Source organism: Empidonax traillii, unplaced genomic scaffold (assembly GCF_003031625.1).
Source record: "Empidonax traillii isolate 1590-97213 ecotype Southwest subspecies unplaced genomic scaffold, ASM303162v1 scaffold118:size1038473, whole genome shotgun sequence".
NCBI lineage: Eukaryota > Metazoa > Chordata > Aves > Passeriformes > Tyrannidae > Empidonax > Empidonax traillii.
In genome coordinates this window covers 473297-488549 of record NW_020955311.1, presented here as the reverse complement: position 1 = coordinate 488549, position 15253 = coordinate 473297, and the positions used below count along the sequence as shown (strand labels likewise).

General features: G+C 39.0%; 1 protein-coding gene across 7 annotated transcripts in view; it reads left to right on the top strand.

Moving 5' to 3' along the window:
- The window catches only part of PATJ (PATJ, crumbs cell polarity complex component), a 145460-nt gene that overhangs the window by 64528 nt on the left and 65679 nt on the right, over window positions 1-15253 (top strand). The window lies entirely within an intron of this gene.

Sequence of the window (15253 nt, the reverse complement as noted above, 5' to 3'; positions counted from 1 at the left end):
CAGAAATCCTGCAGGTGATTCCAGATAGTGCTGTTCAAGCAAAATAATTTCCCATAAAAAAAAATCTGCTGATTTATTTTTTTGTACTTTACTAAAAAAGGAACACCCCTTTTTTTTTTTTTTTTTTTGTAGCACGTTTTATGGGAAAGGTTTTGCAGTTCTCCTATTTGGGGATTTGCAGTGAATTACAACAACATGTACTCTGTGAAAGAGTAGAGACCTAAAGAGTAGGATGCAGTGGAACTTGGGAGCTTCTGGCAGCATGACTTAGATTCCAGCATACTGCTTTGAGAATTACAACTTTGGTTAAATGGAATATTACTATCCATAGCTTATTTTCCACTAGAATATTTAGAAATACTAGAATTTCGGTTAGGAGTCCTAAATTACTTTTTAAAATAAGTTACCTTCTGCTTTTTTGTCTTTATGCTCTTTTGTATCAAATCAGCATAAAGGTGGGATAAGGCCTTGAGCAGCTTAGGACTGTATGATCTTTAAGGTCCCTTCCAATCCCGTTACACTCTGTGATTCTCTGTGGGCTTTTGTTAGGGTTTGGTTTGTATTTTTTTGCTGCAGTGGTTTTTTCTCATCATCTTTTGTCTTGGAGAGGTTTTTGTTTGCCCTGGTTATGGGTCAGCCAAAGCAGAGGGATGCCTTTGTAGCTTTTGACCTTGAACCCACTGTGGCTCCCATTCAGAGTGGAAGCCTCTAACTTGGGGCCTGCTGGTGGGAAAGCTCTTCCAGCTGCTCTTGCTGATTTCCTTGGCAGTGGTGTGCCATTGAAGCTGAGATAATTAATGAGTTTGGTTGGTTTGTCACTTTTAGGGCTGCTTTGGTGGAGACAAGAAGGATTCTGGAAGGTTGTTCTCATGGAAACAGTAACGGGCGCAGAGGAGGAGTGTGTTTGGGTCTGCCTATGTTACTTTGAGGGAGAGCTGTGAGCTCGTGAACTGAGCTCCTTCCAGAATTCCCCCTTACTGAGTTTGTCATCCCACTGGTTTGAAGTATTCCACATAGTTACCTCAGGAAGGTTTTCCAGTGTTTCTGTGGGGAGTGGTAGTGAGGGAGGAGTAGTTGAATGCAGACTCTGGGGATGTTGGATTGAATTTATCTTGAGCTTTCAAACAGACTCAGTTAAACTCCAATAGTAGCAAACTCATTTCAGCTCATTATTAAAGTTATAATTCCCAGTTAAAGGATATATGTGATAAGCAGGCTGACACCTGAGTTATCTAATTAGGATATGCCTCAATCCAAGAGCTTGCTAAACCTCAGTTAAGACTTTGCTCAGAAATAATTCCTTATTCATGGGCTTGGTCATTTTTTAGCTGTTCTGCCATCCCTAACGATATTGCTGGCTGAGTCTGAAAGCGCAAAAGGTAAAGCTACTTCTGATATTAAATTCATCAATCCTACCAGACTTGGCAGCAGCACACAGATCTGTTCAGAGGAATCTCCTTTTCTCTCCCCTTTTTACTGACTGCAAGTGTTTTGCAATAGCCATCTTTTCCATGAATCTTGGAAAACCAAGATGTGCATTTTCCATTTTATTCTTCCCCCACCTCATTCTTTTTCTTTCAAATGAAAAAACAGGCTAAGGAAGCTTAAACAAAGTTTGTGTCTCAACCCTTGAAGTAAAAAGCAAGTTAGAAATGATCCAACTGTACTTAATGACATTAAGCATCTCGGCAGCTGTGGAATGGGCTTTTACAGAGTCCCTATTCTGTGATCACTTGAAAAAGAAAGTTTTCTCTGTAAATTCCAGTACAGTATTGTTTTTGTGAACTGCTTGATGTTCATAACTTCTGTCCTGATTCTTGAGCACCTTTTCCAGAAATCTCAACCCAGGCCAGCACTTGTCATTTTAACACTGTCCATTTGCATGTTCATATGGATCTCTTCCTTACCCACTTATCCTACTAATTCTGCTGGTTTTGTAACTTCAGTAATAAGTGAACAGGTGAGGTAGATTTGTTGTCTTCCTTATTTAGAAGATAAGGTATCTTAAAAGGAAGGTGTGGTGTCAGCCTCTAGGTAAATTCACATCATAAGCTCTCCTTCTTTCATTTGCTTCCTATAGTTCTCCATCTCTTTCATAGCATGGAAGGCCTTGGAGGACGTTTTGAGGTGGGACAGCTGTTAAATCTGTCCTCTGGTTGTGCTCCTGATGGATTTTATTTTCTTTTTTAGCATTCTTATTAATACAGCTGCAGGGTCAGAAACCTACTCATCAATTTCTTTCATACTCCAGAAATACTTTACTTGCTCCACTTGACATTTTTTCTCCTTGTTTGTCACTTCTTTGAACCCGTCCTCTCATCTTTTGTCTCCACGTCCTTCATCATTCCCTAGACTGAAAATGAAAGCAGAGCATTGTTAGTCTTCCTACCATGCTTAGAAATTTTTTCTTTCCTTTCTGTCCCATCCATACTGCCTCACAGTCTCTGTGTTTTGTCTGTTTTCTCCTTAAAGTGGCTGAAAACCCTTTTGGTATTGATTTAATCTCCCCTGTGGGAGCTAAATCCACTTGCCTTTTGGCAATACTCCCTTTTATTCCTGCTTTTCCACTACTGAAGCTGTAGCTTTCATTGCTGACTTGTTGGAACAAACAGTAATTTCTTGTCGATGTTTTCCCTTTTCTTTTCAAGGGTTGCTTTTCATCCAAAAAAGGTGAATCCTTGTTGGGAATAGTACTATGAGGTTCCTCTTGGTCTAGAGAAACTCCAGACATGTCCTCCATGTTTCTGTAGTTTGAGAATTTTAAAGTTCCAGCTGTTTTATTGTTTATTTTTTTAAAATGTGACTTCTTGCACCCAAGACCCTTAAGTTTCAGATATGCTTCTCCTTTATATTTCTGTTTCATACCACCAGTACTTCCAATATTATTTCTTAAGTTCTTAGATTGTTTTTCCTAGACTTTGAAGGCAAGTTGAAAATAGTATTTCTTCTTGTTTAGTTCTTCTAGTGATGCTGTTAAATCTTTATCAGTACCCAGTTCTAACACTGTGTAACGTGGCTTTTGCTTTCTCTTTGCTTTAACTTTGCTGTTTCAGGGCTTTCAGTTAATGCTTCAAAATAGTTTTTGTACAACTTGCACTGTGTGCATCCTGCTACAAAAGGAGCCTTCAAAATCCATCTTCCAGACCTGAAAAGATTACAGTTACAACATAGGTTTGGAGTTATTCCTTCCCACACTTGTCCATGGCAGAGGTTATCTTGGAGAAAGAGTTTTTTTTAGATTTCCCAAACCTTAAAACCATAAGGTTTTGAATAGGATTTTTTTTTTAAATAAAACAAGTAAAAGAAGGGGAGAACATACAAAGGAGCTATTTGTACTTGGAGCAGCTGTGCTGTAACTGCATCAATAGGCATTGGTATGTTTTCCTGGAGTGGGGGATGGCTGGAGGTGTGCACTAAGAATCTGCTAATGGACTAATGTGCACCCCGTTGTGGCCTATTGCTATAATGAGGGGTTGGTAGTAAAAAGAAGCAGAGGAAATGGATGGGCAGAGTAGTTTGTAATGGAATGTTTCATAAGGTTTTCCTTGGGGGAATTCATAACTGTACAGTTTAGATATACTTTTGTAACTGAGTTGAAGCAATCATAAATTAGATAGGAAAGGCCTTAAAAGCCATTCAAAGAAAACTAAAAAGACAACTGTTGAAAGAACTTGAAATCCTTAGTTTCAATTGCTGTTACATTTTCAGTAAAATCTTTTGCCAGTTAGTTGACTGAGATTGATCTGGTTGGTTTCAAATAAGTTAAAAATCATAAAAATAGATAATAATAAAAAATTTGTGGAAGGTAGCTTAGATAATGGACTAAGCTACTGCTGTGCTCAGACTTCCTGACTGCAAGGGTATTAAACTATATCTAATAAGGGGATAATAATGCCCCCTTCCTTTTATTTTGTCTCTAGATAATGTAGAAATCAATGGAGCTGTAAGAAAGCATAATGATTTATCCTACTAAAATGCTTTTTGAGGTTGGTCGTTTCTCTACCAAAGCAAGAGATTTTACAATTTCTCTAGTATTTGGCTCTTCATTTGTTCCTGTGAGGGTGGTGAGGCCCTGGCACAGGTTACCCAGAGAAGCTGTGGCTGCCCCATCCCAGGAAGCATCCAAGGCCAGGTTGGACGGGGCTTGGAGTAACCTGGGATAGTGGAAGGTGCCCCTTGAGGAAGGTATGGTCAAGTACATGGGGTGTACAGAAACAGGATCTCAGGAAGTATCTCTGCATTGCTGTGAGTGAGGATGTGAACATGATCATCAGCACTTTGGGAAAGCACCAGAATTATTAGCAAATTACTGGATAAAAGCAAACCCACTCGTAATATAATTCTTGGGTATCTGGCTGTTTGGATTCTGTTTTATGCACAGCTGTTCTAAAACAAAGGAGTAGCAACCCTAAATTTTGCTTTGATTTGGAGGGGGGTGGTTACCAGAAAACATTGATCTTCAGTTGAGGCAGCTCTTGTAGCCAAACACTGCCTCTCCAATAGATGTCACTGCAATCAACAGCAAATAGAGATGATGTTCAAAGAGGAAGATGTAGCTTAGAAGAAAAGGCTTCAAGCTTTATGAAAATAAAATATTGAAAAAGTAGTAATTGTAGTATTTAATTTTCTTAAATATAGTTACAAGTGTATCTAATAGGGTGGATTTCCAAAGACCATGCAAGAGCCAGGATTAGGCAAATAGAGCCGACACTTTCATTTTTCAGCTCTGTGTTAATCTCTATTTAATGTGACTCTGTACTGCTAATCTTCTTTTCCTATTCTTGTTCTGACCCATAATTAGCTTGAATACGTAGGTTTTGTAACCAGCCCTAAAATCATATCCATAACATGCTGGGCAGACCCACAAACTGCTGTGCCACATGAGGATGGATGAGGGAGTTGGTGTCATTGTAGTTTGAGGTTGTGGGTTAGTTTGGGGTTTTGTTATTGGGCTGCTTTCTTTACTCTATTTGTGAATCACATGCACAGTTATCATCTGATGAAGTATTGCAAGAGGAAATTACATTTTTGATGAAGTAATAGTAAAATTGCAGCTGGGACTTCTTGTGGTTTTTACTGTGTGCTTGACATAATGCACTGAACAGATGGCTGTGTGTGTGCTGTGAGACATATTCTAAAGGAAGGACAATGAACTTTAAAAATGAACAAATTAATGGTATTAACGAAATAACTGAGTATTTTGAGTTGTTTTAAATGTAACATTTGGATGAGAGAATTAGTAAGGACTTCCCAAAATAACTAAGTGTGTTTATAAATGTAGAGAGAGATTTTATCTTTGCTTTTTTTAATTACTAAATGAAGGATTTTGAGTCTTTTCAGTGTTTCAGTTCAGCATTCATTGCAGTGAAACAAATACTGCTTGTTTAGAGTTTTAGCAAAATACAACTTATGATGAAGTTTGAGCCTTTTTATGCTTATAATGACAGATTGGTTTTGTTTTCTGACATTAAACAAAAACAAAACAAGCAAACCCTATGCCACGAACACAAATCAGTGTGGGGAAACTGCACGATTTGCAGCACTGGGAAATAACGGATTTAATGAAGCCATTTGACTAAGAGAAATTAATTTTTAACCCCTGCAGCTTGCACGAAAAGGATGCTTGGATAAATAACATTATTAACTGCTCCTTTGCTATGCAGTGGGTCGTTAAGCAGGAAGGTACCTGCAGTTCCCAGGGATATAAACACACATTGGAGGTGACTCGTGTTTGGGGATGGAGATGTCATTTGGATGCTGGCAGAGTGAGCCAGAGCACAAGCAGCAGCTGAGAGCATCCGTGGGTCAGATGTGGGAAACCAGGGATCTGCTGCTCCCTGCATACTTCCATAGGCAGCTCCCATCCGCTGGCAGATGTAACTGTGAGCTCGTGGGCAGCCTGAAATTAATATAATTGATGGCATCTCATAATAGAAACAGACAGACGGTTTGCCCTTAAGGAGAGAAAAATCTCAGGAAAATAGGCCCAAGGTCGTCAGAAGAAAGACAAGCCCTGAGTCTGTGTGTGATGAGGATTTGAGCTGCTTACAGCATTGAATGTTTGTCAGGAATGCAGATATCCTGAAGCACATGCTGGTACAGCAATGGTACAAGGGGGTTTCCCAGGTAAGGATTCGCATGTATCTCTATTTTGTGTTTGTTCCCAGCAAGTAATTTTTAAGTATTTTTAGTGATAATTTAGAACTAGTGAAGTGCTGGAGAAAGAAAATAACAGTAGAGATCCTTTTTTTTTTTTTTTTTCCCCTCAGTTTGAAGCGTGAACATACAGCATGATTGGAATATTGGATGCATTTAATGTCTTTAAAATATTTTGTCTTGTGTTTGCTTTTAAATCATTGTTTCTGTGTATGTTAATGCTGAACATTCTTATATACAAAACTGACATGAGCACGCAGTGCTTAAAGTATAAGAATTCCCAGCATTAAATTTCCTGCTATATAGAATAATCTACTCTTCCATAACTGTTATTGTAATGCAGAGACAGATGGCTGAATTTTCTTCACTTTGCTGGTTAAGAATGTGTTAGGTAAATGTTTTTAGACTAAAATAAAAAGCTGCTGGGAATCTAAACTGAATATTCAGCATTTTCATGGTAGAAGGAGGCAAAGCAAGAATAAAGCATTGTGATAGTAAACAAATGAGCTATTTGCAATGAAAGATAATCTAATCTTTAAATATTGCCTTAGATTGCATTTGTTCTTAGGTATGATCTTTTCTTCCAGCACAAGCCAGGTATCCAGAGAATAGCACAGAAATGCTCGGCATGAAATACACTGATTTGATGTTATAAGGTTATTACATTATTATTGTCTGAGGCACAGTGCAGGTGGCTGATGTTGTTTGGGATCTTTGATCTTACTCAGGTGTTGCAGATAAGTAATTTCATGTAACTTGCAGATAGAAGATAATGCCTGTGGTATAAATCTGTATACACAGGTACAAACTCGTTAAGTGAATAATACGAGTAGGTCTTTATATTGAAGTACACTTAATATCACTGCAGTGACTTGCAACTAAAAATATGTTAAAAGGATGTAAATACTGAAATAAATAAATGAAACACCAGCTCGTAAAAGGTGGTTATGTGTTTATATTCCTGACTAATAATCTTATTTTCAGATAAGAAGATATCTTTCGTCATTACCATCATAAATGATGTTGCTCCACTGCACAGAGAAAAAGAATTGAAAAGAAAACTCTACAGTGCCTCATGTCTTGCCCAGACTAGCACAGCATTGCTTCTAGTTAGCATACAGAGCAGATTATTTGCATAATAGCTCTGTTCCAAAATGGTCTGCTTGGTTTAAGCAGAAGCTGATCCCAGTATGTAGGGAAGTAAGGCTCTACAGAAGGGAAATATAAAAATGTTAAATGACAATAATTTTATTCTTTACAGATATTACCTAGTTTTCCACAGTATTGCAGCAATTGAGGCAGCTGTCCAGAAACAGTTCTTGAACTGTTTGAGGAAGTTGAAGTTATCTTTTGCTGCTCAGTCTGAAGACTTGATTCTCCCTTATTCACTGTAGTGGCTTAGGGGCCAGTCATCAATTTGAGCAGGTGTGTAATTGCTCTTTATCATGATAGGTGGCTTTCAAAGAGCAATTCAGAGTATTTATCTGTAGGTGCTGCCTGCAGTACACTGTGACAGGCTAGTAAAAATTTGCTTTATGCCTTGTAGTGGCCATGTGTGTATCGAAAACTACTTGAAAACTAATAACATTAGGAAGGAATATTATATACAGATATGCATATATATTTATGTGTAAAAAACAGCTATCTGCATCAGATGAACATCTCTATTTTATTAGCAAATTCGAAGTACTTTGCCGCATTGATATAAGTAGAGATGTGACAACTGGCTAAAGGGCAGGTGGTTCTTTCTGCTATCCCAAAAGTAATAATGAGCCTTTTATAATCAGTATAATGACATGCATGTGTGTTTGCTTCATCAGTGCTTGGAGATTGTGGCTTGTGCTTCTCTGTCTCCGCTTCTTCAAAAAGTTATTAGAGGAAATGTTACAGCACTGAGGTTGTCCAGAGAGGTTGTGGACTTCTCATCCCTGGAAGTGTTCAAGGCCAGGTGGGACAGGGCTTGGAGCAACCTGGTTTAGTGGAAGGGGTTTGGAACGAGATGAGCTTTAAAAGTCCTGTTCAATCCAACCATTCTGGAATTCCAGATCCAAGAGCAGAGTTGATTTTGGCGTCATATTCTGAGGTTGTTTTGAGAACAAATGGGAGAAGGGGAACAAAATGGAGTAATGGGTTTCATGAGTTAGAGCATACAACAGGGGAACAGGACAGTTGAGAGGGCTGTTTGGGATCATGGTCTGCAGGAAGGACAAAGCTTAAGCATGGAGGAGGACCCCACTCTTCCTCATGTCTGAGTGCAGCCAGGCTAGCACTGAGCCAGGAGCCACTGCCATCCAACAGCAGTAGCTGAGCAAGCCAAATTTGGGAATTCCTGCTCAGGTGGTGAGTGTACTACTACCAGGGGACAGAGCTAGGGGGGAGTTATGTACATTGCTCTAAGTCAGAAGTGGTAAACCTTGTCATACCGTTTTGTGATTGTTCTGTACATACCAAGTGCTTTTAGCAGTTGAGATTTTTGGTTTGGTTTTGGTTTTTTATTTTCAATATTTCAGGTAGTTTCAGAGGGGTTTTTGTAGCTCTTAACTGAAAACCAAGTGCATTAGCTATTACAGGTTTATAAATATTGATATGTTTTTTCTGCCATTTCAGAAATGAAGCTTAAGTAGCATTTTTTAACCTATAAATGTTAAACTTTTCTAGTATCCTGTAGTATCTGTACCTCTACAGGGGTACAGACTTCCCACTCTGTAGTGGGAAGTCATCGTTTCCATGGTATGGTGGTCCTGGGAATATTATGAGATATTTTACATAAGTTCCCATACTTGCAATGTGCTGTTACTTAAGAGCTGAACCACATCCCTAAATTGGGAGGAATTTGGATGGAAATGCCAGAGGGTACGAAGGCACAAGAAATTTGCTTGTGTGTGCATATACAGTTATGGCTCTTAATGCAGTGCTTGTGAGAGCAGAGAGGTATTGCACCTTCCAAATGGTTTTTAAAGATGTTGTGCTACTGAGTTTCCATCCCTCCAGGTGCTCTGAATGTAAACAGCAAACAACAGCATTTGCTGTACCTTGAAACAACACCAAAGTATATCCTATACTACTGCAGTGTGAAATGGTCCTTAAATTTGTCTGGCAGAGTTGTGACTGTGTTGTAACATTGTCACTGGGGCCACTCAGCTGCAGCAGAACAGGTGGTGGATGCCCATGGAAGGAGGGGATGAGATTCCTTGGGTGCTGAACCCTCCTGCCCCCTGTGCCAGGCTCACCTGCAACTTGGACCTTCAAATCTGGACATTTTTCTGCACTGAATTGTAAACCTTAATGCAAACTGTGTTCTGAACCAGAAACTATTATTTTTTCCAAGTGTTTGGCAAAAAAATCTTCTTTTAAACCCATAAGGTTTGGGTGTAATTTCCTCCATTTTGTCACCTGTTATTCTTCTAAGGGATATAACAGGTTATTTAAGGATTAATACAGTATCGCTTTGTTGTGCATCATTAATGGATTTAAATAGACAATGCTGTAATTTAACAGCATTTAACAGAGTTCGGTTCAAGATTGCCTTGTTAGAATTATAGATGATGTGATTTCTAAAATATAAAAGATGTGATTCTTTAAATACTGTTTTTCAAGGGCAGAAAGCCACTGAGTGACCAGCCTGCCAGTTTGGTACATAGTGAGGTATCACTGAAGGGCTGGGAGAGGAGTGGAAGGGGGGAAAATGAGATGAGACAGGGATGTGATGGATGAGGGAGCAAGCAGAGCTGTATGCGAGGATGAGCACGGGCAGCTAATGAGCGAGGGCCAAGAAAGAGGTGGAAAGGGCTTCTGTGAGGGATGGGGGGTTCAGCGAAGGCTTTCAGGGGCAGAGTGCTGCGGTCATTCTTTTGTGTGTGCAGGAGGCATATTGTGGTGATGTAAAGGGGCAGGACTGGCACAGTGACATGTGTCAGGGACAGTGCTCGGAAGGGCAGAGTGAGCAGCACCAGCAGCAGCTGCTGGTGGATGACTCTTGGCATCGGAGCAATCCAACGGGATAACCCTTCCGGCATCCCTGGATGGGGCTGTATAGCAGCCAGTTGGTACATCTGCTCCAGCCCCTCCTGCCTGTCCCTTGACAGCTGTGTGTTGGCAGAACAACTCCTCTGCCTTTTTGGCTGATTTCTGGACTCAGAAGAGCCGTTTTGAGGGAGGACAGAGGTACCGGTTGGGTACCTCCCGCCAGGGCTTGAGTGCAGACTTGTGAAGATTTTAATGAGTAGTTCTGTGAGTGCTACAGCTAATGAAGTTGGATTCCTACAGATTTGTGTCTCCCATTTGCCTGACTTTGGTGTTGAGGAAGGTGTGAGCTCCGATTTAAGCTTTTCCTGTGGCTGGAGCGGTTCTGGGGCCTTTCTCTCATGTGAATTCTTTGACGCTTTAATAAAGTGTGATCTCACACTGAAGCCTTTCCCCCAGTCAGGGCATTTATCAGGTTTCTCTCCTGCCTATTTTCATGAACCTTTTATAGTTCCTTTGAGACCCCTAGTCCACCATCAGATTTGCTTCCAATTGGCCAGCACGCTCAAAGATTCGGGGGCAGCAGCTTGGGTTGCACAGGGGATGGTTGCATATGCTTTGTTCCTATAGAAAAACAGAATAAACTTATTTACCGTATTAGAACTAAACTTAATTTATATTAAGAGATTAAAATATAATTAGTAAACACCAGAGCATAACCCCAGGACTGCAGTTGGGAAGACCTGGCATCTCTTCTGGTTGGTTGCCATCTGTTGAGTGTCTTGCTTGGCCATCTGTCGTAAGAGACACAAAGCATCTTGAGCCTTCTGGAGCACCACACCACAGTTTCCAGAGGTTAGATGGCCATGCAAATTTAAAAAAATATAGAATTAAAAGCAGCATCCATGGAGTTCCAACTTACCCAAAAGACAGTGTTTATTCCTGAAAGTAAGTCATGGATGCATCTGAATCGTCCCATTTGAAGGCTGAATTCTTTAAGAGAAAAAAAAAATCTATTGAATATCAACTCAGAAGAATTACAGAAAAATGGCCATAGCCCACTCTTATTTTTCCCCCAAGTCTTTATTTTTTAACTTTCTCTTAGTTGATTTGCTCCTCCAGTCACAGTGGAAAAACTGAGTCTATTTAATATAGTGAAGTTTATCCATTTAGCTCTTCCTCTTGGGTAAATCCTTGGAGATGGATTTCTTTTGCCAGAAGGGAAAAGAGTGTGCTTGACATATTGTAAGTCTCTGTTCACATACATCATCAATTTCCTGATTATAATTGAGTTCATTTAAAAAAATGCTCAAAGCTTAATGCATTAATATCTTTATTTCATTAAGTACATTAAAGAGAAACTATTTGTTGCCTAATAACATATTTTGGTACTAAAAATAAAAAATAAAAAAAAAAAAAAAAAACTGTTCAAATACTTTGTTCACTTGTTTATGATATAATTTTTTTTCTCCAGAGAAACGAATGCCTTGCTTAGCACCTCTTATTTGAAGCAAAGGTGTCTGACCCTGGTACTTTTATTTTGTGAATCTTCTTTGTAGAAGAAAAAGCAGGTCTGCCAGGCTCTGTCCTTTGCAGAGATTAAAAATAATCAGAATAGAACTTCTAATACAAAATATTGTTTTATTTAATCAAATCTGTCAAGTGTTATGATGTCATAAGTGCAGCACAAACCTGATTAACTCCTTCAGTAGACTCTCAAGGCAGCTGATTAAATAAGATGTGTGGCTTATTTAGGTTGAGTATGCAATTGGTTTATGATTTCAGTGATAAAAACCAATGAGATTTTGTGTGGGAAGGAATTGTTATCGATTCATCTGTCCAGGTCCCCCCACCTCACCTGATGGAAAAGGAAAATGGCAGCTACCTGTGTAAGTGCAGGAGTTGCTGTCTGATATTTTCTGTGCTAGAAAAAAAGTCTGTGTTTTTATTAGCACTGCATAGGACAGTTTAAAATTCTTCCTAAAACTCTTGCTTTCTCATTTTAAGAAGAGACATTTAATTCTTTATTTGGTTGCCCTTCTGTTTTGCAATAACAGCATTCATCAGACAGTGTGTTTTCAGCCTGGAAATTTGTATTTTAGTTGTTTAGCCACATGCAAAGTGTTCACATTGTCATCCTCTCAAATATTCTGCTGGAAACAGCTCCAGCATAGAGGAGGAATGGTTTTCTGGGGTTTTGGTGACCTGCAGGAATCTGGCACCAGACCCTGTCCTTCAGCTCCACTTCTCATGGGACTTCTCATGGGCTAAACCTTAATCATGGGAGAGCCAAGTTAGGTATCAGAAACCTCATTTGGAGATGTAGGAGTAGGTTTCTGTCTTATTAGCTGTAGATCTCTCTTGGCCTTAAAGCCAACAGTTGCCCACGGTGGCTGTATCATGAACCGGTGCCTGTTCTACATTTAATAGTGTGATTAACACATCAGACACCATAAATGGGATATACACATCATAGCTGAAGATGTAGGAAAATATATCAGAACAGTTATTATTAGATTTTTATTAACACAGGAGTCTTCAAAGTGTAATTGGAGGTGTGTATTTGTTTTGTTCTGAGGCACAGAAATTTGCAGCAGTGCCAGGTGCTGTCATCTTTCATTCTTATTTTACCAGGTGCCAGTTGTTTTTCACTCTCATTTTTCATTTCACCTCAGCCATCAAAGGCAAACCATGACTTCAGGGAACTCAGGTTTATACTTAAACAAACAAAGCCTGATGACTCAAGTACAGTTTGATAGCTCCAAATTCAGAAGTCATCAGATAGTGTGTAAGTGTTTGAGGAGCTGTAAGTGTTTGATGGAAGACAAACCAGATATATAACTAACAAAATATTGATAGCTGTCTAAATTTATAAAAAATGAGGAGATAAACAGTATTAAAGACTTTATGAGGCTGGTTAGGTCTCTTCTATAAGTGAACTCACTGTCACCTTATGTCCTTTAAAATCTGGATATGCATCTTTTTTAATATTAAGCTGCTTTTAAATTTTAATTGGATTTGCAGTTCATTTAAATCAGACACTTTCTGCTTTTAACATGCATTTTAAGTTTTAAAAGGTAATCTATATAAAGTTCTGAGCATACTCTAACCTATTAGCATAATTTTTCTGAATAGTTTTTTTCATTTAAAGTATGTGTGCACCCAGAGAATTGAGAAAAATCTGGACCCAGCACTGACTGTAGTAAAAACCCAGCTTTTGACTTTTTCCTCAGCAGCCTGAAACAAAGCCCTATTCTCTCTACAACTCATTCAGTGGGAATGAAAATAGCTTATCAAACTTGAGCAACTTGTTAGGAGCTGAAAAAGGATATTTTTCTTTGCTGGTCTGTGAATAAAAACTCGGAGTGTGAAGTTGAGAGTTGTCAGTTGGAAAATTGTGGAAGTGTTTGTGGCCATGGTGTGATGGCAGAACCTCCTCCGAGGTCACTGCACAGCGTTCGTTGTTAATGAGGTGTGTGTGAAGGCCCAAAGACAGACAAAAGGAAACCCTTGACAAAGTGGAAATTAGACCCCTTAAAAATGGGTTTGATCACCACAGAACCTCCATTACCTACCCTGAGAAAAACAATGCTTCTGCTAAATATTCCAGTTTTAAAGGAAAACATTTTGATAAAAAACATTTTTCGTGTATTAATCATAATTGGCATGTTTGTGTGCAATATTTGTATTACAAAGCTGTTGCGTATGTTTTAATTACATTCTCATTTCTGTCCAAATACAAACAGTATACATTGTTAGGGAAAATATATAGTATAGAAGGAAGGTTGTTCAGAATATCAGACAGGTGACAGATGTATCGTCAATGTTATATTTCCTTAAATACTTCTATATCTTATATATCTACTTATAATACGTGTATCTCCATAGTTGGTCTAAAGAAGGAACATACATAGTACAATATTTAGTGCAAATAAATGTATTTTTGTAGTAACCAACTAGTTGAAATCCATCTTTAGCAAAATAACTAAAACCTTAAAGTATTAAAGAGGATTAAAATTTATAGTTAAGATCACCACTGGATTAAATCACGACTGAAGTAGCTGATCTTGATCAGTGTTTCATGGGACTTCTCACTGTTAAGACTTGCAGTATATTTGCCAGCATAACTCTAGGCATTTTCCTGAGCTCTAAAGTCCCAGATGACACATCCAACTGGTGGCAGTTCTCCTGGAGACCTTCCATTAAGAATTTTCTGTTGATCTTTGGCTTCATCAATACAGGTTGTGTTTGCTGGTCAGAAAGTCTTATTATTAAATCCGGAAGTCTTCCCATTTTCTTTAGTTCCCCTCTAGGTGGAGGAGGTTCAGATTCATTGCAGGTTCTTAAATTGAGTTGAATGAATCACTAAGCAAGAAATGTCTCATCACCTCAATTTCTGAGAGGTGTTGTATGTGCTGCCTCTTACAGTTACTTACCACTTGGCCCCTAAAAGTCTTCATTAGGTAACAAACTCTCAGTTTCTGACAATAGTCTGACACAGTTCTCTTTAATTAGACTCCCTGCAGAAAGATTCCAAGATAATGGCTGCGCCAGTTTCTTTGTGGGAACATCGTTATTTAAAGATGAAACACTCAGATCAAGTTACGCCATATTACTGTCAGGGGAGGAAGAATTTAAATGTTCACACTACTCATCTGTTTGTGTTGAGACCAAGCGGAAAAGCAGTGGATTTGAATTCCCCATATTCAGACACTCTTGCTCTTCCATAAAATGAACAAGCAGCTTTCAAATCCAAATGTAGGGAATGGATTATGGATCCCAGCAGAGCAATGTGATCAGAAGCAAACAAGAAAACCTGGTTCTACCAGGAGTTGGATTTTGATGATCCTTGTGAGTCCATCCCAGCTCAGGGTATTTTATGTTTCTGTGACTCTACCAGAAAGAGTAGGTTAGAAGAGAAATTTCTATCCCAATTATGAGATATTTTCCAGAACTGCTTTGTAAAAGGGTTTGTTGAAACATCATCTGTCACAGCATCTGGGAATGTGATGTGTGTGTCTGTCGTGCATCCTTACGGATCCCTGATGCTTGGTGGGCATGTTGATGCCAGGTGATAGCTGAAATTTCCTTGGGACTTTGCAGATGGAAAGCAGTTTTTTTTAGTGTTCTTATA